Genomic DNA, 26,451 nt, shown 5'->3' with positions numbered 1-26,451 from the left:
CTGTCTCTGCTCTACTCTGCTCTACTCTTCTATTTCTGATAATCTTGATTCTCTTTTCACCATCATGAGTATCCATTTGAAGTCCAAAGCCAAGTGCAATTCCTGGTTTGACTCTGACCTAGCTACACTCAAATGTAAGTGTAGGGCGGATGAGAGGAAATGGAGGGCTTCTTGTTCATCCTCTGACAAACTGGCCTGTCGCCTGTTCCAAAGACAATATTGACTCTCTGTCCTCACCAAGAAGAGGGCCCACATTCAAATATGTGTCTCTGCAGCATCTAACAACTCAGCCAAAATCTTTAAAATCTGCAAGCCTGCTGCACTCTCTACCTGTTCTGTTGCCTTCCAGGCTCTATGCAATGGCCTTGACTCTCACTTTACCTCAAACACCCAGGACATGTTGTTCAACTTCTCCTTCCTTCTTCCTAATCTCCCACCTCGGTCTGTGCTTGCTGACCCTCCTTCAGCTACCCCCACCCTCTTTCTCCTCCTTTCTCCTTCTCTTCCCTGATGAGGTCGCTAGACAAGTCTGATCTATGAAAGTCTAGTCAAAACAGGTTCACCCCTGTTCATCTAAAACCATAAAGGACCACATTGATACTCCCGCTCAGGCACTTGACGAGTTTTGCAACCTCTCCTTTGCGTCAGGAACCTCCCCCCCTGAAGCAATACCTTGTGCATACACTTCTTAAGAAACCCTCAGCTGATCCTTCTTGCCCGGCTAACTATCGCCCAATTTCCATTATTCCCTTTCTCGGCAAACTTCTGGAAAAGCTGGCCATCCCTCAGCTTCACCTTAATTCTGACTCTGTTGGCTGTCTTCATGGCCACCAGTCTGGCTTCAGACCTCCCAGAAGCATGGAAACTGCTATCCTGAACATCTGTAAAGATCTGCTCTCCAACCTTGACTCTAACATTCCCACTGTCCTCATCCTACTCGAGCTCTATTCTGCCTTCAACACGGTCAACCAGTCCATCCTGCTCAACCGTCTCTGTGACAACCTGAGTATCATCGCCAAGTTCTTGACTGGCTGACCTCTTTCCTCTTAGATGGTCCTTCCTATCATCTATCTTCCTCTCTACCTGTGGTGTTCCCCCGGGGTCTAACCTCTCGCCCTGGCTTTTCAACCAATACCTGGCCACTCTCATCCACTGCATTGGCATTTGCTGCTCAAATTTCCAGTGCTATGCAGACGACACTCAACTCATCTTCAGGCTGCCCTCGGCCACCTCCTCCCCTTCTCTCATCTCTCATTGCATAACTGCCATTCAAGATTGGTGTGCCACCAACGATCTTTGTCTGAATGCCAGCAAGACGGAGATCCTCCTCATCGGCACACCTTCACCATCCTTTCCCTTCACTCTCTGGCCAGCATCCCTTGGCCCTCCTCCCACCCCTACCTCTGAGGCTAAGAACCACTTGGTCATCTTTGACTCAACACTTCACTTCTCTGCCCACATCTCGGATGTCTACAAAAAGTCAAACTTCCTACTGCACCTCCTCTCTTTCCCCCAGAGGTTCTCCCAAGCTCTGGTTCTCTCTAGGTTGGACTATTGTAACAGCCTCTTTCTAAATCTACCTTCCGCTACTCTCCGTCCTCTGCAGCTAAGCCCAGAACAGGACTGTGGGACTTGTCCTTGGCCTCAAGCCCTGGGATCGTATCTCTCCAGCTCTGAAATCTCTCCATTGGCTCCCAATGGATGCAAAGAATAAATTCAAATCTCTTTGCATTGTCCACAAGGCTTTATGGGGCCTTGGTCCAAAATACCTTCAGCTATCCCTCTGCAAATACCTTTCATGATGCCTGCCCCCGGAAGACCAGACCAGGCCCAGCAGCCCCGGAAGCAGGCATCATGCCACTTGGAGCATGACCAAAAGCCCCAGTTAGGGGCTGTTTGGGTGCAGTCCTGGTGCCTATGGCGCCAGGCTCATAAAGATAAAGTCAGTCCTGGCGCCATGGGCGCCAGGCTCATTATTGATAACTTACCTAAAGCAGACCATGCTGCATACTCACCTGAGGCAGACCATGCTGCATGAAGACTCAAGCCAAATGAGGCTTAGGAGGGACTATTTTACTGAAGGGACTATTTTGTTACTCGGGTGGGGCTGTGGAAGAATACTTACCTGGATCTTCTTCCAAGGCTATTTAAACCACGCCCGGACAGCCACACGTGCTTCGCGTTATTCTGCTTGCTGCAGCGTAATGCTCACTGTGTTTTCAGCAGCTCCAGTCTTCAGCCACGCCCGCTTCAGTCCTGGGACTCCTGAAACAAGAAGAAAAGAAGGATAAAGGTTAGAACAGGAGTTTTAACTTTAATCCTTACCTGAATCCTGATCCATTTCGCCACGGAACTGAAAGACAGAAGTCTTTGAAGCATCGCTTCGCATTCCTACGGTGCCGCGCTGAACTCACCTGCTTGGCAGTACTTCAGCATTCCAGCACGCTCTCTCCATCTCGCGGCCGCCCTCCGACACCTATGGAGACAAAGACAGCAAGGTGAGCAAGGGGACTCTCTAAGGCTATACAAGCTACCCCCATGGACTTACCTGATTTACCACGGGAGGTACTCACCTCATCTCGGGTCGGCGCAGTCAACTCTGCTTCATCGCCGTACCCCGGCCCCTAAGGGGAGAAAGCAAAGACAATACCAGTTACCCCCCACAAAACTTACCTGATTTACCACAGGGGTCTCACCTCATCTCGGGTCGCCACAGTCAACTCTGCTTCATCGCCGTACCCCGGCCCCTAAGGGGAAAACCTCAATAGACTTACTTGAATCTTACCAAGTGCCATTTGGAAATCTTCGAGTGGATTAATCGGCAACCTGCAAGGAATCAGACAGAGTGAAGATCAGACATTTGAACTCTTATGAACAATTGGACTTTAGAGTCAATACTGGAACTCACCAATTCCTCTACGCCAGTGAAGTAACTGGTCATCAACGCGCCTCTGCAGTCGACGCAGGATGGAGAGCTCATCCTTCCAAACCATCAGGTGAGACTAAGGAGGGGACATCAAGAGTGATCTGTGGGAAGACAGCGGGAGTGGGGAAGGTGGGTTGACACTCAATTCCACGGGTGGTTAATTCCTCTTCTCCTTTGCAGAAGAATATTCTTGTGAGCCAGACAAACTAGGCTGAGCGGGCCAGTCCAGTCAGTCATCCCGGCGCTACACGTCACGCTGGTGGAAACAATAGCGGCCCAGTTCCGGTCGACGCCCCCGTGGGGACCAGGTGAGCGTAACAATACCTCTCTTCTATTGCTCTTTGCTCCTCTACTTCTAACTCTCTCAGAGTTAGTAGTTTTTCATAGAAAAAAGCTGGGGGTAGATCTCTGTCCTCGGTTGGGGCCTCCCTCTCGAACAGTGTCCCTGTCACTCTGAAACTTGAGGAGAACCATCTCAAGACCTTCCTCATTGCGTCTGCCTTCGACCCCCTCCCCCTGCTGATCTGTTCTCTCTCGGCACCATGCACCTGGCCAATCTCTGTCCTCCGGTCTCAAGATCCTGCTCACCCTGCCACCCTCCTGCACTGCCTCCAGGCCACCCCTTGCTCTGGGGTCTGTATCTGCACCCATACAGCCCCCACCTTTTCTTCCTGCACTTATCAGACCTACCTTGTCTGCTGCCTTCAACCTAGCACTTGCCACTTGCTGGCAGCACTACCACTGTTTGTTGGCTTTATTATTCATTTATTTATTTATTTATTATCATTGATATTATTGATCTGTTTTTTCTTTGCTCCGCACTTTCCACTTCTCCCCCCTTCCATGCACTTTTCCCCTCTCCCTCTCCCATGCACTTGCATGTTCTCAATGTTACTGGGCCTAGTATGATCATTGGTTTTGTTCTCCCCTTTTTCCCTGCCCTTGCCTTGTAGTGCTCTGTAAATTCTGGGTAGGAGCGCGATAGAAATAAACTATCATATCATATCAAGTCCATGGCTTTCAGATGGTCATTGAGTGCATGAGTAGAAGCATCCACAACTCTTTAAGATTAGCAGGATAAATCATGAAGTAAGAAATATGTTTTTACCTTGATACTCGTTTGCAGTCCAAGAAAAGTTTTCTCTGTGCAGCAATCTCCCTGCTGTAGTCATTGAACACCATAATCATGTGTATTTCCCATTTCATCTATCTAGCCTTTCTCAGAAGGAGCTACTTTACAGGAAACCTGAGTAGTTTTACCAGAAAAGCTCAGGGAGGTTGGCCAACTGTTGATTTAGGTGACAAGGGTGAGATGAGCACTCTTAATCTGAAGATGATTACCAGGGGGAACTTCAATAACTCAGGTAAAACATTCTGCAGGAAATCCATTGGACAGCCACTCTGAACCCCTTCTAGGAAGCCAGTGATCCTGATATTTGAACATCTATAGTAGTTTTCCTGTGCAGAGATTTTCTTTGGAGCATCATCCAACATCAGGGATAGGTGTGAGACCTTGTTCTCCAGGGTCAGGTGTTGGTCTTCAGAATCATACACTCTAGACTCCAGTGGATCTGTATGCTTTTTGACCAGTGCCTGATCATTCTTAATTTCTAGTGCTGTCTGTTTAATTTTTCCAATGGAGAGGACAACACTGTCCATAATTTCTGACAAGTAGTCTTCAGCAGATTGGCCTTCAGCGCTGCAGGCAACAAGACCATCCTCTCTAGCTCTCTTGGAAGGCCGAGAAACACGTTCCTGTGGGTCTGTATGTTCACCCCCTTACCCGGATCTCCTCGAAGAAGTGGGGGGGGTCAGCCATCTCAACTGAAGTTGGGTTTGCCATAATATATAGAACAGGATCTCAGGGCAGGAGCAGAGCTCTCATGCAGCCATCTCCTTCAGCTACCATTTCTAATCGAAATGACTACCATTCCAACATGCACGTTACATATTGAAATACAATTCCAATTACTCAGTATTCATCACTTTTGTCCTCGGGCGCTATTTCATCCCATATTCATTACTGGTCAAACAAATGGCTGTGTCACTCTGTGAAATTTCAATTCACTTAAGGAGATTACATCTGTACCCTGCAAAACTGTCAAGCCATAAAACACTGTGGGCCCCATTCATGGAATCTTTTGCATGGTTGCACGGTTGCAGTACAAAATTACTTTGCACAGACTTTGCACTGCAAAAATACTTCCATGATTCAGGGCTTGTGTCAGCAGTGCAAAGTCACTTTTCAGCAATGCACAGTCACTTTGAACCGTGCAAAGAATTTCATCAATTGGGCCCTGTTTCCTGTTCGACAGCTAAACCTCTGCCTGTCTAATCATTGCCTTTCCTTTGCCCTTCACTCTTGCAAAACTGGATGTTTTCCCGCCACTTGAAAGTCACAGCACAAACTGCTGGCTGCATAATCTGAATTAATTCATAAAAAAAAACACTTAATACAGATTCATAAATTCCCTTTATATGTTTCTCAGTGTGCATGCATGTTTAATAAATAATATCAGTCTTTTACAGTGGGCACTTCAGGACAGAGACTTTATTTGCATGCGTATTAAAAACTCCTTGTTGCCTTCTTCTTGCCACTCCATAGCACATTATGTTTGTATATTTATATTTCATTATGTAGTTTTAGCATTTTATCTGTCTTTGCGCATATAATCTAATATGGATAAACTTTAACCACAAAATAACAGTAACATATCCTATTCACAATTAACTACACTAGATACATATGGAATTACCACATCACCCCTAGTTCGCTGCTCCCCCAGTCACAAATATGGCACCCGCAACATGGATCCCTCTTGATAGTGGGAACCTTTCCTGACCACCAGACATCTCAAAGGCGATGAAAGCAGACCTTTTACCCTCTTACCTTGTGAATGCTGGAACTCTGTACTTTAACTCTTGGAAGTGCTTGCTATTTTCAGAGAAAAGAATGGGAAATACATGTGGAAAAACCATACCAAGCTTTAAGAAGTGGACAACCATGTTGACTTGATCTCTAAGGGAATTCCAATAGGTCATGCTACGGTTAAACTAACGAAGGCAAGGTCCTCTATTAAAACATGATGTAGTTAAGGGTTTGAGAATGCAATTGAACAGCTTAGAGCAAGTGCCTACGAGATGGATTACAATGCTGGGAAGCCATTATCATACACGGCTTGAGAGCAAAAATCTTGATTGTGTTGCTGTCATTTTTAATGATACGGACCAATTGATATCACATGGGGGTGAAATGTACTCTCCATTCCAATCTAATAAGACTTAACAAGACTTTTTGGGTCGATTTGACGTAAAACATTTGACCTTATCACATTTTATCGAACATATCTGACCTCTTTTTTGGTCTAAAATGCGGGTAGACCCTCCTGCAACAATTCCAACTTCACCCCAACACAATCTATTCACTTATCCACCACATATAAATATATAATTAGATTTGACCAAAAAAAAAATGTTAACGAAACTGAAATAAATGTTTTAGGTAAAATGTTTTAGGTCAATTATGCTAATACCATCAAAATCAGATGGAATTACATTGGATTGTTTACGCCACAGTGATCTACTTGCTCCTATATCAGAGAAACTGCAAATACTGAAAAAAGTCGATTAAAGTAATATGGGGCTCAATTAAAAACTTACCAGAGGATATGTGGTAAGATACCAGATTTTCTCTACCTCTCACAGGGCAAGAGTAAAATACATGCATAAAGAAAGGGAATTATCCACAACCCAAGACGTATATTTAAATGAATGGGACTATTCAACAATAACTGCAAAATGTATTCTAAAGTTCTTGCAAACTGACTGACTGGTGCCTTTGATGGGCCACTTCTTACAGGATAGCACAACCCTACTATAGCTTGTGATATGGGACTCATCATGGGTGGAGGGAAGGCGGAATAAGTGATGCCCTGGGAAACTAGTGTTAGCCACTTACCTCATGGATATGGAAGCTGGTGCAGAGAAGGATGTGAACAGATGGTGTCCTGTGCAGGTTGAGCACTGGAACCAGGCCACCTCTGTTGTTCTTGTTGTTGGTATTAAGAGTGGGATGACTCTGATCAGGGCATAGGTGCTGCAACAGAGTACCGGCAAGTAGGTCTTTGTCCAGTAGGGATCACAGGAAGTCAGGTTACATATCAGAACACAACACCTGCCTCTGCCATAGCCAGCATTGAACTGGACATTATGCATGGGTCCTATTTCTGGCCACTATTGAGAGATTGGGGACAGGAGAATCCAATCATTTGGATTACGAGGAAGACCAAGAGTTGGGATGGCTATAAAAAGATAGCAATGGAAAGGTTCATAGTGACTGGAAGTAGTAATTCACTTTTAACTCGATAGTGAAAGAGGCAGAAACTGCATGGGGTAAAGAGGAGGAGGTCTGCATAGAGAAAACATTTAGGAAGATGAACTCAAATAGAAAAGACAATGAAGAAAAAAAAAGGAGGATAGTGGGCCCTAATAGCTAATAGTGGAGAAGAAGGCAGACAAGGAGCAAGTGGCTGGATGGAGGCACATGAGGGGAGAAAAATACAAATACCACAGTGTGCTCGAGAAATAAAGTCCCAATTTCAAGTGAGTTAAGATAATGAGAGAATCAGGGGAAAAGCAGAGTCACTAGAGAGCATAGAGGAGAAGGGAGCACATAGGAAGAGGAGACGTCAGAGAAGGCAGAAGATTGGAGAACCTGTCAAAAGAAGGAACTGGAAGAGAGTGAGAAAGAGGAGGAGAGAAGAAATGAACCCATTGCACATCAGAGACGGTCTGAAACAAAGAAGGAGAAAAGAGGAAAGGTTAAGAGTCTGCAAGAGAGGGCGGGGTATGGAAGGATGGAATGCAACTGGGATGAGATGCCCTAATAAAAACAAAAGATGAAATCATTGCCCAATTTCCAGTGGTCACAGTTTGGAAGAGCAATGCTCCAACAAGGTTTCATTACAGCTTTGAGGAATTCAAGCATCTATTTTATTATGGAACGCAGATATGCAGACGATCGAAAAACAACATGGCACTTCATGAAAGTATGGTGAAAATATTGTGATGCACGTTTTTAGAAGGAGGCAGCAAGGAATTTCTGAAGTATTTAGATCTGATGTCATATTTGCCTCGTCTTAATGCTGTTTTCTGTAATGTATACTTATCATATTCAATTTTCTATTTGTTTTTCGTTATCACATTTCAGATGGTTTTCGTATACATTTTTAAATGTGGGTTTTTATGCTCCATATTTCTTTTAGTTTGCACACTGGTTTCCCTTACGGATATAAATGCAAAAAAGATTGGACTAAAACACTGCAACCCAGGATAAGGGACACAGCGAGAGTCTAGGATTCCCCAGGGGTGTGTTTGGCTAGAATGCAAGACTATATTGCAGCATCCATGTGGCCGCTGAAGTGGCATGGGCTATGGATTTTGGAGAATCCTTGTTGATTCAGCAAGCTTAGAAATCGAGCATGAAAGAAAGCGCCAACTAAAGGTCTGGAGCCAAGTGAATGGATATTTTTAGACTAGAGTGAGAAAGGAGTGGCCACTAATATTAATACATAGGCAGGTATTGATCTTAAAAGAATGTTGCTATCGGCATACAATATGGACCAGAGCATGTTGAAAAGATGGACCATTATCAGACAAGGCTGGGAGAGACAAATAAAAAGTGATTATGCTTCAGCATGATTGTTTCTTTATCCTTGACGTTTGTTTGTGGAAGGTTACTTTTACATTTGCATCTTGCAACCTTTTAAAATAGCAGGGCAGTGTCAATTGTGTTAACATGTTCAAAAAGAAGTTGAGAGGATAGGAGCCATATGGTGATCTTGGGTGTAACGAAGAAATTATCTGGATGTCCCATAGTTTGAGTCAATAAAATCGCAGGGTAAGTGGGGGCACAAGCTGAAGTTTGATATTACATGAGTGTGGAAAAATCATTCAAATTAAGCCAGGTGTTCAATCACACCATTACTAGAACAACATAGCATTCTTTATCACACTGCTAATAACCGCACAAATATCGTTCTTGTAAGAGATACCATCTAGATATGGATTGTAAATTTGTATTGATTGTTTTTTATCCATGTGTTTTTTCTATCATGAAATTATGAATACATATTGTTTTAAATAAACTGTCTAAGCCTGCATCAAGCGAACGGGAGATAGGAGTCTCCTATTGGTTGTGGGTTGATACCCCACCATATGGTGTGGAAGGACAGAGTAGCCTATGCTTGATTGCTACTTTTACAAGAATGTATTGGTTCCTCTTGAGCCAAGCCCCCCTATAACAAAAAAGAGGAAAATACCCTACCTTTTTCTGAAGCAGCAGCAACCAGCCTTATTAACATTTCCAGGAGAGCCTCACAAGTAACAGCAGCACAGATTTAGATTTGAAATGTATTCCTAGGAGATCTGATGCAGCTTTAGCTTCATGCATAATTCACCAATAACTCACTTTATTCTCACAGGGCCACTAGCTCCTGACTGCAAACTTGCCCAGGAAATCCTGAACTGGACACCATGGTTTGATGTAACAAATCCAAAGAATGGGACTGGAGACTTTGAGACAATTCAGAATATTACAGCTGAAGGATATGAAATCTGTAAATCTCCACGAGATATAGGCTGCAGAGCAGAAAATGAGCCAAACACACCAATTATGAACCTTGGCCAAGATGTAACATGTAATAAATATGGACTTGTGTGCTACAATCAGAATCAGAAGGTTCCACCGTGTTTAAACTATCAAGTCAGATTTCTGTGCTACAGCTACAATTTTGAGCCATGCCAGAAATCTACAACCAGCCCAAGCACTACTACCAGTACACCATCTTCTACAAGCTCTAGTACCAGTACTCCCTCTTCAACAAGCACCACAACCTCCTCAACTAGAAGCTCCACTACCAGCACTACATCTTCTCCAAGTTCAACAACTAGAACTCTCTCCACTACAAGCACTTCAACCTTTACTCCATCTTCAACACGCACTACTACCAGTACTCCATCTTCTACGAGAACTAGTACCAGTACTCCCTCTTCTACAAGCACCACTACCAGTACTTCCTCAACTACAAGTTCCACTGCCAGTACTCCATCTTCTACAAGTTCCACAACCAGCACTCTCTCCACTACAAGCACTTCAACCTTTACTCCATCTTCAACACGCACTACTACCAGTACTCCATCTTCTACAAGAACTAGTACCAGTTCTCCCTCTTCAACAAGCACCACAACCTCCTCAACTAGAAGCTCCACTACCAGTACTCCATCTTCTACAAGTTCCACAACCAGCACTCGCTCCACTACAAGCACTTCAACCTTTACTCCATCTTCAACACGCACTACTACCAGTACTCCATCTTCTACGAGAACTAGTACTAGTACTCCCTCTTCTACAAGCACCACTACCAGTACTTCCTCAACCACAAGTTCCACTGCCAGTACTCCATCTTCTACAAGTTCCACAACCAGCACTCTCTCCACTACAAGCACTTCAACCTTTACTCCATCTTCAACACGCACTACTACCAGTACTCCATCTTCTACAAGAACTAGTACCAGTTCTCCCTCTTCTACAAGCACCACTACCAGTACCTCACCAACTACAAGCTCCACTATCAGTACTTCATTTTCTACAACTTCCACACGCGGTAAGAACAAAAGATTTGATGATGTTGCTGCTATTTTTCAAGTCATGACTGATTAAGAATATTTAAAGGTCTAACTGCTTGGTGTCTTCTTTTGAAATGTGTTACTGTTGCAGATGTCTTTAAACCTCCTACAGAAGAGCATTTCAATTAGGAGTGGTTAGTGTTTAGGATTTAATGAGATATTTACTTCATGGTGTATATAGACCATAATGCATGGGGTGAATGTGGGCTATTTTCTCCATGCAGTCCTTTCTATATAGCCTATGCAGTGACTATCCTATATGATTGTATCTCTCCAGCTCTGCAATCTCTCCATTGGCTCCCAGTGGATGCAAGGATTACATTCAAAACCCTCTGCATTGTCCACAAGGCCTACTGGGGCCTGGGTCCAAAATACATTCAGCTATCCCTCCGCAAATACCTCCCGCCTCGAGCTCTTTGCTCCTCTAACGCTAACTCCCTTGGGGTCAGTCGTTTTTCAAAGAAACAAACTGGGGGTAGTTCTCTGTCTTCGGCTGGGGCCTCCCCCTGGAACAGCCTCCCTGCCACTCTAAAACTTGAGCAGAACCATCTACGGTTCCAGAAGCACTTCAAGACCTTCCTCTTTGCTTCTGCCTTCACTCCCCCTCTCCCCTGCTTATCTGTTCTCTCTTTGCACTGTGCACCTGGCCAAACCATGTCCTTTGGGCCCAGATACCTTCTCACCCTGCCACCCCCCCGCACTGCCTCCGCTCCACCTCTTGCACTGGGGTTTCTGTATCTGTACTCATACAGCCCCCACTTTATTCTTCCTGCACTTATCATACGTACCCTGTCTGCTTCCTTAAACCCGGCACTTGCCAATTGCTGGCTGCATTAATACTGTTTGTTGCATTTATTTATTTATTTATTTATTTATTTATTTATTTATTTATTTATTTATTTATTTATTATTTATCTGTTTCTCCTTTGCTATGCACTCTCCACTTCTCCCCCTTTCCATGCATATTTCCCCTCCCCCTCTCTTGCGCTTTCTCATGTCACTCGGCCTAGTAAGATCATTGTTTTGTTCTCCCCTGTTCCTCTCCCTTGCCTTGTCACGCTCTGAAACACTTGTGTATGAGTGCAATAGAAATAAAATATCAATATCAATATCAATGATCCCAACTCACAATGAGGTGGTATTAAAGTGCTATATTTTTTCACTGCCACTATCGTACTCATGATGTGCTTGTTAGCTTCGTGGAATATATTCAGCATTTTACATATGCCTCTTCCTACAAATTAAAATCCCCTCATTTCAAAGCAAACTATTCTATATTGGTTTACCAAAGTGCCTTTTTCTCACCCAATGCATAATTTCCAGCATAACAAACTCATTGTTAGACAAACGGTCACTCAATTGTTTATTTGTGCTAAATGTGCAATTCAGTGACTCACAGAGTATTCATCATTCGGTCCCAAAATCTCCATGTTCAGCGCAAACAGAATTGCTTATTGAAATACCTATCATCAATTCTATGAGCTCCTATTCATAGTTTGCACATTCTTTCTCAATTCCTACTGAAGAGCTCATCTTTTCCATCAATGTGTTATAATTGTGCACAACCCTGACATCACAGCACCTCACAACCTATGTTGTCAGCACATGTTGTTGAAATCTGCTTGGCAAGTCACCAAACACCTGCATGTCGCTAATGCTCTTAGAGCTCAGAAAAGAAATTAAGATATTAGTGTTCATACAGTATCCGAGCTAGCGCTATCAACCTTAAGAGCTCCACCGACTTGCATCCAATCATAACCCATGCAGTCCACCTCGCCTCTCTCGCCAATGTGTTGCTTCACAGATGATTCTGTGCTCTATTAAAACATATACATTCACTCTGGGAATTGGTTAATTAGGGAAACATTAGTTGTGAAGGTGCACACATAGTAGATCATATAACAACGTTCTATATATAAAGTAAATTACTCTCAGGTGCTGCTTGTTGGGTCTGTGCTACCTGGCCGAAGACTTTAAATATGGGATATGGGGGGTCCCCCCTAATGAACGAGAGGCAAACAAGGGCACACTTCAAACAATGCAATTGGTAAAAAATCAATTTTTTGGCTGACATTCAATGTAGCAAACCATCTTCCGTCTCTCCTTGAGATTCCAGAATTTCAATATCATCTGGCGAAATCGCCACCTTAGTGATTTTCTTATCTTGTTTCTGGGTAGCCTGAAGGATATTCGGGAGACATTTTCTGGAGCCAGCACGCTTCCAGGGTGAACCTCCATTCACATATTATTTTATCTCCCATTTTTTGTTTTATTTATTGTGCATTTGTAAGGCACTTATAAAGCACAACATTGTGTTTCAAAGCACCCACAGGGCAAGGTGGGGGGCATGGGACAAAGGTATAGAATACAATAATGAACAGGATAGAGGAGGTCCTACTAGGCCTTGTGAGCATTCTGATTGTGCAAATGCCGAGAGAGAGAAGGGACAGGCGAAGGGGGTAAGTGCTATGAAATTCCTCGCATTGGGAAATGCCAGGGAGTAAGTTGCAGGGAGCCGGTAAGTGCTTTGCAGAGGTCACATAGTAAAGGGTAGTCATCGGCCAATTCAATAAGTGCAGTCTTCTGAGGGAACACGGGACAGTGGGTGCCCAAAAGCAAGTGCTAGGAGCAGGAGGGGCTGGAGTGGATTGGAAAGAAGGCCCAGACCTAGGAGGACACATAAGGGCCAAGGCCGCTAATCTCAACAATCGCACGGGAGGGGCGGGGGAAGGAAGAGGTGATGAGGAAAATCTTGAGGCGCTTCCAGAATTTGAAGACATCTGGCTCCAGACAAAGAGGGAGAGGAGGCTGTTCCAGAGGAGGGATCCACCCGATGAAAGAGATTAGAGAAGCACTTGACACACAGAGAGGTGGAGCTGGGGGAACTTAAAGACCTGGATGATGAGTATTTGGTGAGAGCAAGTTGCAGATAGCGTGGTCCATTGCCCCAGACAGCATTATGGATGATGCAGAGGGATTTGAAATTGATCCTTGCAGCAAATGGGAGCCAGTGGTGATATTTTAGGGCTGGAGATATATGGTCCATGTGGTTGAGGCCAAGGATAAATCTTGCAGCCCTATTCTGGATAAACTGGAAGGGGCAGAGAGAGAAAGAGGGTATGTTAAGGAAAAGGATGTTCCTGTAGTCCAGTCTAGAGAATACCAGTGCTCTAGATACATTGTGCTTCTGGGGAAAGGTGAGCAAAGGAAGGATGCCTCTGAGGATGTGGAGTTGGAAGTGGGCCTTCTTGGTAAGGTTCATGATGTAATAGGTGGGAAGAAAGAGAGGAGTCGAAGATGACTTAGAGGTTTCGGCCTTCAGATAACGGAGGGTGGGGAGCCCATAGAGGGTGGCCAGAGAGAAGGGAGGACATTGGGACCAGGAATCCCTATAGGAAGGATCTCATTGTTGCTGACAATAAAGCAGTGATTATTAGAGGCACACCAGGACTGGAGAGCAGAAAGTCAGTCAGGAATTGTAGAGGAAGTAGCAAGAGTGTCAGAAGGAAGTTTGAAGAAGAGTTGGGTGTCATCTGCATAACACTAAAAGTTTGGGAGAGAGTGGAAATAAGGTGAGCAAGTGAAGCGAGATAGAAATAATGAGCCAGGCTGAGAGGTTTGTGCCCTCGGATGCCACAGGTAGAGATAGAAGTGGGAGAGGAGACAGAGCCCAAGATAACCTGTGAGGGACGGTTGTTGAGGAAGTAGGTCACCCAGTCCAGTGCCCACTCTGAGATACCAAGGGTATCATGGATCCGTTTTATCAGGATGGAGTGGTTGACCATATCAAAGTCAGAGGAGAGATTGAGTAGAATGAGAACAGTAGGAGAGCTAAGAGCAATTTTTCACAGTTGTTCAGGAGAGCAGTTTCGATGCCTCTGGATGCTCATAATCCAGATTGATGGTCGTGTAGAGAACCAACCAGCTCGGTATAATGAGTCAGTTATATAAGGATCAATTTCTCCAGGAGTTTTCCAAGGAAGGGAGAGATAGAGAAGGGCAATAGTTAGCCGGAAATGAGGAGGCGTTAGAAGGCTTTTTTAGGAGGGGGCACACAAGAGAGTGCTTCAGACAAGAAGGAAATACCCAGGAGCAAGAGTCATTGCAGAAATTAGCAAGTGTAGGGGCAAGGGAGCTGATGTTGTCCTTAACAGTTCTGGAAGAACAGGGGGGACCTGTTTGGAGGAGAGCTTCATAGAACAGACAACCCTAGAGTCCTCAGCTGGTGTGATAGGAGAGAAGAAGGGAAGATGGGAGGCCAGGAGTGGCGAGGGGATTGGAAGGGGAGGTAAGAATGCTCAGGATGTCAAGGGTTTTTGCAGTGAAGTAGGTGGCCAATGCAGTGCAGGGGGCCTGAGAGGGAAGTGGTGCATGGGAGACTGCAGAGGCATTGGCAAGTTCTTGCAGATTTTAAAGAGTTCAGTCGTGTTGTTGGAACACCAGAGATGCAAGCCTGGATGTGGGCCCTCTTCTTGGAGCAAATGGAGAGAGCAAATTGCCTTTGGAGAGGGGGACAGGAACGTTTGTCAGAGGATGAGCTCTGCACTTGCCATTCAGGGCTTCAAGATCAGAGTCGTACCAAGTGTTACGCTTGGTGGCATGTTTCAGGTGAATCATGATCACTAGGGCAAGGATATTGAGAGTGTTGGTGATGACAATGTGGAGGTTGCTAAGAGGTACATCAGCAGTACGGTCTGCAGTGGAAGGAGGAGGAACTGAGCCTTTTCACATTTATATTTGCATAACAGCACTCATTCAGCAGTCAAATGACTTGAGGAGAGACTTGCATGAATCCGATCTCCAAAGCCACCCCATTCACTCTCTTGTCCTTATTATGAAGACAATTCAAGAAATCCTTGAGTGAGGATTTACTTCATATACGATAAGGGTGTAAGACATGACTTTGAAGTTTAGGTTATCATAAAGTCTAACCAAACCTCATAAGACTAAATTGAGGGCAGCTAATTAAAGAATCCTACACATGAAATCCTCTTTCATTGGCAAAGCCAGGTGGAAGAGAGGCAGACTAGTGCCAAAATGATTTGTTGTCATTTTCACTGTCAGAACTAAGCCCTACATCACTTTGCAAATTTGCAAATAAACAAGGGGAGGCACTAAGACTTGTGACTGTCATCCCCATTTCTAATAGTTCCTCCTCTAAACCTATACATGCATTCGGTAGGGATACATTTGAATTATTGATCATGTCCGGCCCCTCTTTTGGTATCTTTATTTCACTAACCAGTGATTGCACACTTTCCAATACACTAGGAGTACCCCTGCCCCACTTCCAGTATTAGGCTGCTGTTCAATTTGGCTCTAGGTTTTGTGGGGAACTTGGAAATGTATTTGGAACTCCAGACTCATGACCCATAGGTGCCTCCTGAATAAGGTACACTACCTCAAGAGCGTGTACCACTTCATTGTCTAATGGAGTTGTTTCTTTGCTCCTGAGATTCTATTTTTTGCCCTTTCTTCTCATTGTTGGTCAAGATGAAAAATAAAAGAACCAACAAGAGTCAGGTTCAGCCAAGCTAAGCTGTTACACAATCTGAAAAGAGCTGCAAGCTGTCCACCTGAAGTAAGCATGGACCCAAACAATTTTTACCAGTCCACTAATGGACCAATCATCAACTTTCTGGACTCTCAAAACATTGTTGGTAACGAGGTAACTGGAATCAAATGCCAATCCGCCTTAATCTGTGGACAAACCAGGGAATCACTGACGCAAAGAAAACAATTCCACTTTTCACCTGCCGTTCAACTGCTCTATAAATGCATATCCATCCCTGCGTTTTGTGCCACCGGACGTTTTTGTAATTGACTCTGTCTCTGTCTCCTCACATTATAGCACGTAGCAACCAGGAAAAAAAGCTCCAAACTGCTTCACAGTGCCTACAGCAATACAGCACTACAGCCCAGCATCATGCAGTCTAACTGCACTTTGGCCACACTTTCGCACATGGTGCATGATATGACATGGTGTTGCTCTTTGGCACTCCAGGCATCATGCTTTTATTTTTGCAAAATGGGTTGTCAGCAGTCTTTAGGCATATGAGCTATATACATTCAGAAGGGAGACAAATGTTAGTGGTATTACATTTCTTGCTTGTGCATGCCTAGAGGAGCTTTATTAAAAGTTTATGGAGGGATAGAACAACTTTGTAGATCTATTTGAAATGTATTTGACCACCTGTCACTGAACTGTAGTGGTTCTAATGTTATGTGAGGGGGTCTCTGCAGGGAACTACACAGAGAGATATAAAAATTGTTTAATTGGGTACCGTTCACTGTGACAATAAGACTGTCTTTACATGCACAGCAAACCATCAGCCCTGATCTTTCTTTTTCACTTCTGAGCCTAAATTCCTCTATTAGTGCTCGGTGTGAGACATTTTCGTAGCCCTGACTCTGCCTGCACCGGCCACTAGAACAAATGAACCAGTGCTTGGGAATATATGCACTGCCATGTCATACATAGTGTCAGGCCTGCCCCTTTACTTCAAAAGTGGGGCACAATCAGAAGAACAACAGTTATGTTTCATAAGCAGCATGCTTGCTAAGACAAGCACCACCTAAGGGTACATGAAAACAGTTCTATGAGATAAAATCACTTGGGAAAATGTCATCAGGTAGGTGATTGTTTTCCGTGCACCCCTAAAAGTCTTCCCACACATGTTCTCGGACAGGTATGAGTTACTACTTAACTCCAGTCCTAGAATATTTGGGGAAAGTGCTTTATTTACGTTGGAGTGCAAATCTGGGGAAATTTCACTCCCCGGAGTCCTGTTTCCAGGCGACTTTATCACTGGATAGCATGAAAACTAGTAATCTTCCTCAGCCTTCTCTATAAGTCTAAGCAGCCACCTATGCCACTACCATAACAAACTATACTTTAGGAAGTGCAAAATAAGTCTGTCACTGTTAAATTGGACAGAATTTATTGTGTTATACATGTTGTTTGTACAGCCCCCTACACGTGTTTCAACCTTTCAAAGGTCTTCTTCAGGACTCTAATACATATACGTAATTAAACAAGTATATTCAATATGCATTGACAATATCCAAAACATTCAACACAAATTGTTCACCCACCCAAAAAAAAAACAAAGCATCAATGAGTATTTGTCATTGTTCAATACAGATAGTCAAATGTAACCCCACTGATACCAACAACCAACAACACCCGGGAATGGAAGAAAAGGAGAAAGGGTAATGGGGAAGAAGACAAAAAGTTAATGCATTTTAGTCTACTGGAACATTGAACTTTTAATTCAGCCTTAAAACAACAAACTATTTAGCATACAACCCCTCCTCAATAGTCATTAAAGACTTTGTGGACATTTTAAATTGAAAGTCACTAAATTTGTGAAAGTTTAATTTCAGCAATGGCTGGTTTCAAATTGTCTATAGCAAGCCTGGGTCACTCCTCCACTGAAAAAAATCTAATTGGGGCTGCAGGGACTGTGCAAGCTGTCGCCGGATAACAAGTTCTTCTTTTCTGTTAAAAATGATCAATATAGTGGCTTTGGCTCATATACAAACCTACACAGAAAGTAGACATCTGTTACCTTTATAGAGGGACTGAACTAGCACTTTCAATATAAAGAACTCCTTTCTACAGATTATGGATCAGAGTCATCCGTTTGATGTTGTTAGATCTATAAGCAGTCTTCAATACACTTGATCAAATTATACTTCTTTGCAACTTTGGTGAAATAGCTGGAGCATCTGGGAAAGCTGTTTCATGACTTTTAAAAAAATGCTTTGGAACAACAGAACCTCATCTATCAAAATGGGACAACTGTGAATTGCCCAAGAAGCTTGAATTTCTCAGATTCACTCCAACATCTATATGAAGATGCAGTTGACACAGACATATCTTTATTGGTATTAAGCGCAATCAAGGTAAAATCGAATTGCTTGATCAGTAGGTTGAAAGTTGGATGTGTGAGAATGGCTTGGGCTGAATAAAGTTAGTGGCACATGGAGAAGCCATCTAAAAACAAGGGTAATGCTGACAGCCATGGGTATCAGAGGAATTGTACATTTTTATCACAAATTTGGAGGGAATGTCTAGACAAATGCATTCAGTGCTGCACTCTAAGATTAAACGGTTGTCCTCTATGGCGCAGAAGTGTAGGGATCATCCCATTGCAGGTGCATGGAAAGTTCCCAAAATTCATGGCTATGCAGGATTTTGGGTCTGTCCCCCAGAAAATCTGTAGATGGTCTGCAGTATGAACTGGGACTTGTTAATATTACCCTTTAAGTTGAGCAGCGGTTCAAGGAGTTTTTTTCTGAAGATCCAGTTTAACACTCATTGGAACCCAAATCTTGGCACTGCTGTGAAGGTGTTGTGCTGCCACCCGGAAGATATCCCTCCAACCGGTCTAAACAGTGAGGTCAATTTAATGAAATACTGGAGGCCGAGGTCTGTGGCAGGATTGGGTTCCCTATCAAACCCACAGCTTTTGCTGCTTCTTAAAATAAAGGGCAGATGATTTGGAACAGGGCACTTTTCAGGATAGTTGCCAAGTTGCCATCTTTGAAGTGTTACTCACTTGCACCTATCAATCTTAATCTGGGACCCTTAATAATAAAGTTCAAATCACCTGATTGACGGAGATATTTGTTAATCGCCTCATTAAAAATGTTTTCACTTAGAACAAGACCACCTTGGTTGGGTCTGAGGAAGATTTGTCCTTGTAGTTTGAAATGTGATGAAGATTTAACACACTTTTTTACAATTTGAGAATTTGTAACTAATTTAAGGAAATTTGGCTGTGACCAAATGTTATCAGAAATAACAGAAATAACATAAGGATATGTGCAGTGGCTAAGGTGCTTTTCATGTGTAATAATCATGCACATTTTTTCTTTGGTGCATCAAATTCTATCAAGGATGCTTTTAAAGAAACAATTAGAAGAAGGAACACCATAATATAGTAATTTGTACTGTTCTTTTAATTTGTTTTGCACTGTTGTAGTTTCATTGTATGTTAATGGATGATGTTTTCCAAATAAACTTATTTTCCTTCTTTAATAAAACTAAAACTGTGATCTTGCCGGTTAGCTCACATTTCTTTTATTACAACACGTTAGTGTTTTCTTAGACTCGTAGATCTCCATGTCATCACTCGCATCTAACACCTTACAATCTATGAACTTTTAGCTAATGCTATTCAGACAGATTAGGCCAGGTTTAACAGCCACTTATTGTGCCATTTTGGCCAGAGCTGTTGTGGATGCAAGATTAGATTACTGTTAAGCCTTGTAGCCAGGTTTCGGTGACTACTAGTATGTCAAGTTATTGGTCGACAATGAGGTCATGGATTTCTACGGCATGTGCACCGAGAGTGCGATCATTGATGAGTGCACCTCTGATCGAAGGTATGGGCTCCAGGGGAGGTGTAGTTACTAGGTTTGGAAGGTGGGTCATGTTTTTGGTTTCTATGAGTGGTTTGGTTTGTTTTTTAGAGGAGTCTTTGAATGGTCTATTGGTACGTATGGTTGCTGTTTTGGAGCCTGAGGCTTTGGTTGCTGTGGGTCTGGGCACTTGAAGGTTGGAACTGGTTCTGGCTCTAAGTCTATAAAGTCTGTTGAGCCCCATGGAAGGTAAAGTTTTATAGTTGGTCTTTTTGCAAGGGAAGGATCGTGTTGAGTTACGGATGGGAGTAGTGGGAGCATCAGGGTTATCGGCAAAGGTGGTGGCGATATTGTTGTGTGCGCTTATAGCTGGGAATGGGGGGAGGGACGGAAGAAATGGGGTGGGGCAGGGAATTGGGTGGTTGAACTTGTTTGGAGTGCAGATGGCAGCAAATGCCAGAATGTCAAATTGAGTATTTTGGGCAGGTTCAAGGTACAGTGAGGCAACAGTTACTGTCAATTTCCAGGGTTAAGGCAACATTGAAAATGTAAGTTGCAGTAATAATGACAGTTTTCAATATTTGGGCAAGTTAGATGTGTAAGATAGCTACAATAGCAATCAATTTCGAAACTGGTCAGAATCAGATCATGGGTATCAATACTTATCTATGCAGTTGGGTATGAGGTGAGACTCCCTGACTGAGGCAACATGTCTTGAAGACAGTCATTGGCACATTGCAACAATTCAAACATTCTAAGTACAATGGGGAAAGAGGTCACAAATTAAACTGGGGACATCAGAGTGTTAGAGGCAATCAATGCAGCATTTCAAACATTCTAAATACAGTGGGTATTGAGGTCACAAATGAAACTGGGGGCAGCAGATAGGTAAGTAGAATGAAAGTAGTAACATGGGCTTATTGGGCTGTTTAGGCAGTAAGCAGCGTTAGCAATCATAATGTGACAGGATAATGGCTGTGGAGGGCACATTGGAAGCCAAGCAGCAAACTGTAGAAAATGCAAGGATAGCAATACTCTGCAGTGGCGCCGTAGGTAGAGAGGCCCAGCTGGAAGCAATGGGTAGCTCGTGTTGAATAGCGTGTTTGTTGGACTACCCAGAATTACCTTGCGCAAAACGAAGTTTCCTTTACTTTGAATCTCCTGCATCGTGAGCCGTGAAGGGGCTCCTGCAGGAGTTTGAACGCTGCCTTGAGGAGGCGGGGCTTGCGCTTGTCACGTGAATCATCACGTGACTATCTTCAGCTTCAAATCGCAGAGCCATCCACCCTTGCGGCGTCAAGTCAGACAGGGGTAAAGGGCGCTGGCTGTTGTGCGGCTGTTTGGCGCAGTGGGGCACTATCGGCATAAAGGAAAACGTAAAGTGTCCTGAGTGGAAGCGGTGTAGAACTGGTCTGTCGTGGTCCAGCGGGGGCCTGTGGACCGTGGTGCCGCCTCAGGACACTGGTGCAGCAAAGTACGGTAAGACTCCGAAAATGTGCATGAGACACTTGGTGAAAGAAAAAGTTTCTGTACAAATTCAACAAAAACACAATCCAGTGCCCCCAATCCCTTTCCACCACCACCACCCCCTCCCCTACCTGACGCTTTATGGAGGAAGAAGACGGCCGCTGCTTACCAAGTTAAAAAAAGGGGGTGGGGACTGCATACATGATGTGACGGGTACAACAATGGGTCATGGTCTACAAATTCCCAGAATGTTTAACTTGCGTCCGAAACGAGTAGACCTCATTCACAATATCGCAGGTTGCCACGACATAGGCAACGTACTGGGAAATGAGAACATGACGACATCCCAGGAAAGTCATGTGCCACCGGCTAAAGCAGTCAACAGAGAGGCACTGCCACCGAATGACTCCCCACTAAGCCCCGTGGTTCCTGTCGTGCTTCAGCCTCCCGGAGGGCAGACAGGGCGAGGCAGCGACGGTGCTGTTGAGGAAGTCATGGCATTGTGTGCTGGCAGCAAAGAAAGACGGCCGGGAGCAAAACAGAAAGAGACGCCAGCCGATTTTTGCCGGCCAGGAACATTGTTAAGAACGAGTGTGGAGGAAGTAGCCCTGGAGTGTTGTTACGAGCAGGAGCCCACCGCATCAACAGAAAGACCCGGGGTACGCGCATACAGGGGAAATCAGGTCGAGGTAAGGTCAACGAGTTCGACTGTGTTGCCTGTTGACCAGATTGTCAAGGCACAGGTGCACATAAACAGCAATAAAGCGGACATGCAAAGCAAAACAAGTCCACCAGCACCACTCAACATTCAAATTGGAGAGGAGCAAACGGACAGCACCCTGTCAACCGCACAAAACTCTAAGAAGAGAGCTAGGGAGATTAGCGAAAAAAAAAAGTTGAAGACGAGCATGCAAAGCAAAAAGTCACAACATAAGAAAAAAAATGCCATAGGAACCAAAATCAACGCCCTCAATAAGAATTTGCAAAAGTTAATTAAAGGCGGACGAAGAACATCAAAGGTACAGCAGCTGCAAGAAAAATCAACACCATGCGAATACTGACGGACTTCTTCGAAATTCCGTTTCTAACAAAATCTAAAAGATTCAGTGAACTTTCAGATGCTGAAATACTCGCGGAGGTAAATGACACCATGCCAGACCGCAAAACAACAGAAAATTGACCACATGATAGAGATATGGCCAGATCCGGAAATAGACACTGAACCACAGAGTCAGGAAATAGTGTAAGAATCAGTGCCAAATGAGCCAAACTCACCAAAGGCAAATGCCGCCAATCATAACAGGGCAGACATGAATGACAATCTGACAAAGAAAGTTCAAAATGCTCCACACAGCAGCGAAGTGGACATCACTTTACCACACGTGGGATCCAGACCATCTATGTCAAATAATGCAGCATTAGACAAGTACGGTCATGGTGAAACACAGGAACCGACAAAGGAAACAGAGGTTGAATATGAGCCACTCCGACATCAAAGGGAAGCATCTGCCAGTCCTCCATCACAAAGACAGGACTTAGTATCACAGTCCCCAAAGATAGGAGGAAGCAAGACGGCAGGACCTGAAAGTCCCATGGGAACAGAAATAGTAATAAGGCCTAACTTGACAAACACAGCAACACCAAGTGACCAGCAGGACATGACAAAACAAGAAGAAAAATGCAAGCAGCAAAAAAAGAAGTCACATCAGATAGCTTTAGAGGATTATGTATCGACATCGAAAATGCAGAAAGCCACCAGCTTTCCACAAATGCCTAGAAGGAGGTATAGTGACTTTCCACATACACATGGTAGAAGTATGGCTTTGCAAACTCCCAGCATATCACAAGATTCTGCGTCAAAGAAAACTGACTTGCTAAGTACAATGTCAGCCATAACCATTGCTCTTAATCCCTTCTGCAAACTGTACGAGGCAATAAATGATACAGCTAAAGATCAACAATCCATCTTAGCCATGATTTTGATAAAAGTCCTGCATTTAGAAGGTTATATACCAGCAAGCAAGAACAATCAAAACAATAAGGAAGCAATGGACCAGCTTACCAACAATTTGATGGACAAAAGCGCAATCACACGCAATGGATCAGCACAGTCTGAAGTGAAAGACAAGAGAAACAACATGAATGAAGTGGGAACACAGACAAAAACAATCATCGACCTAACAGCGGAACAGAAGTCGACAAAAAGTGTCGAGGTCCAGACACAATCAAGAGACATAATGGACAAATATAGCATCACCGATAAGTCAACTACGGGCAAAGCAAAACAGACTGCAAAGGTGGTTCTGGTATTAAACAAAGAAACCGCAAACAACAAGTGTGACGATGAAGTCGAAGAATCAACATACGTAATTTTCAACCCAATCAAGCCTAAAGACAAAGTCGACACCGGAATTGCAAGAAACTTAACAGCTAACATCTCAGACTCATCAAAAAACATGAACAATAAACATAATGCAGAAACTGTGGCGAGAATGAGCACACTGAAGGGAGCCACTTTATTGCCAACAGACAAGACACGGCAGAGCACTCCCCTAAATGTAGCGTCGGATAGAGAAAACCATAAAATAGAAAAAACAAACAAAGGAAAACCAGTGACAGCAAGCTAATCAGAGGCGGCAGATCCTGAAGGCACCCTAATGGATCTGAGTGTGTACCCAGATGATGATGTACACCTAGTGATGATGCCAGAACAATCCAAGGAAATGACAGAGAAGAGCCACAGATTAGTTTATGAGGTATCTCCAATTGCAAAATAAAACAACAACAAAGTTTGCAAAGACCGCAACTTTGAAACTCTTGAGGAGAAACAAAATCGTTTGATCTATCGTTTGCAAATGTCTGAGGCGAACAAGCTATTTGGGCAAAAACATAGCTCGGAAAGAAATACAAATATAAAACCTAAAGAACAGAATCAATTTAAAAGCAGCAGTGTTGAAGCGATTAAACATGTCAACCAGACGCGAGGCAGAAGAGAAACCACAGAAGGGAAATCGAGGGCTAACCGCCGAGTACAAGAAAACTCACAATCACCCCATCACGAAACAAAAAGAAAACAGCAAGGGGAAACATTCAAAAATAAAACATCAGCATGGCAAAGATGGCAACACCCAAAGATTGTCCCGTTACACAAGCCATGCGAGGGTTGAAGCAGAGTGTGACGAGTCTGGTAAATCAAACAAAAAAAAGACCTTAAGTGGACACTCAAAATAACACAAAGGAGCAGCAATAAAGAAGATCTCATTTTAAACAGGAGAACTGTCTTAGACATCCTACATCAAATTACCAATTTGAAAGGGCTACAATCGGAAGACATAAAAATAGTTGAGCCATGGCATAATCGACAGGGGGCAGTTGCATTGCTACATCGTGACTCCACCACGGCTTATAAAATGATACAAAAGTACCAAGATGACATTTACAAATATGGATACCACATAGAAGAAGCAACGTTGTGAAATTATCAAGAAAATACAGAAGGAATCACCAAATGCCATGAAATTCCAACCAGAGAGAGAAAAATAAAATCAGATAATAAGGTGGACTTCGAGCAACAAAAAGAGGAATGTCCCCAAAAAGAACATAAAAGAACAAAGGTGTGCAAACTAATACAGCGTCAACACAGAGCGGGGATTGCAACACGTAACATCGAGAGCCCGACAATCAAAAATGGCTCATCCCAAGGCAGACTACGCGAGGAAAAGCAAATGACAAAAGAGCAACGGACAAACAACAATGAGAGTGCGATGACAAGAACATTCATACAAAAAGTAGACAACAGCCTGACAGGACAAAACCGAGATACTCCTCAAAACAGCAAAACAGGGTTATGGGCCTGGCTCCCGAAAGCACTCGCACTGCACTGTAAGAAATAGCCATACTTGTGGCAGAGACAGCGACAAGCGACCAGAACGAGGAGCGACCAAAGGAAGTAAATCTATCCTCATGGAACACGCAAGGACATTCACATTTGACTGTACCAGGGGGACCAAATCTCAGAGAATTTGATATCATATGTCTCCAGGAGACATGGCTGCAACAAACACCAACGATAGAAGGCTGTCAGGTCATTCTAGCACCAGCCGCAAGAGGCGGTAAAGGGCGACCAACCTCAGGGCTGATGACGGCATGTCGAAATGGATGTGGAGTATCAATTGAAAAAACAATAACCGCAAATCAGCCAATTTTGGCAGTACTACTTTCCTGGCAAGATGCAAGGAAGCAAAAAGTGGAAATCACAAAAGCCATTTTAGTCAACACCTATAGGAATCCCGCAACAAAAAATGCAAAAAAACGTATTGCACTGTGTGAGGACGTAATTGATGTAGCCACGTCTGAAAATCTACTGACGACAATTCTTGCATGTGGAGATTTAAACGCAATCTGTTAGGCAACAAAAAATGCAAGAGCAACTTTAGCCCTTGATTCCATAGAACAAAGAGCCAAAGAATGGCTCAAGTTTACCAGCTTGTGTTGGCTGCATAATCTGGACGATGCATTTCCGCACACAAACAGAATACCAACGTGGGAGCATGCACTTTCTGCATCTACGATCGATTACATCTTCGTTTCACAGCCGTTGCTAGATATTATGAAATACTTCAATGTCTGGCGCACAATCACAATTTGCTAGAAACATCATGCCACCTAGTAAACAACAATAATATTCAAACAGGCTTTCAGGTCGAGCCTGATGCTCAAGGTATTTGGATAAAAATAAGCGCCAAGGACATCATCAAAGTGACAACAAAATACAATCCTTGCTGATCCCGCACAAGTGTTGTAAAAAAAGAAGTGGGAATGCAACAAAATGGGACACAAAACATGTATATAACAAAGAGTTAATTTAAAGAAGACGTGAATATAGAAGAGCGTTACGAGGTGCACACAAGAACACGCCAGCAGAAGTGCCCGAAATTATTAAAGACATTAAGAAAAGGTACAAAGCATGGGTGAGGACGCATAGACACAAATTGTATCAGGCT

Source organism: Ambystoma mexicanum, chromosome 11 (genome assembly GCF_040938575.1).
Source record: "Ambystoma mexicanum isolate Mex_15411 chromosome 11, UKY_AmexF1_1, whole genome shotgun sequence".
Classification (NCBI taxonomy): domain Eukaryota; kingdom Metazoa; phylum Chordata; class Amphibia; order Caudata; family Ambystomatidae; genus Ambystoma; species Ambystoma mexicanum.
The sequence above is the reverse complement of the archived record's forward strand: the minus strand, read 5'-3'. Positions refer to the sequence as shown.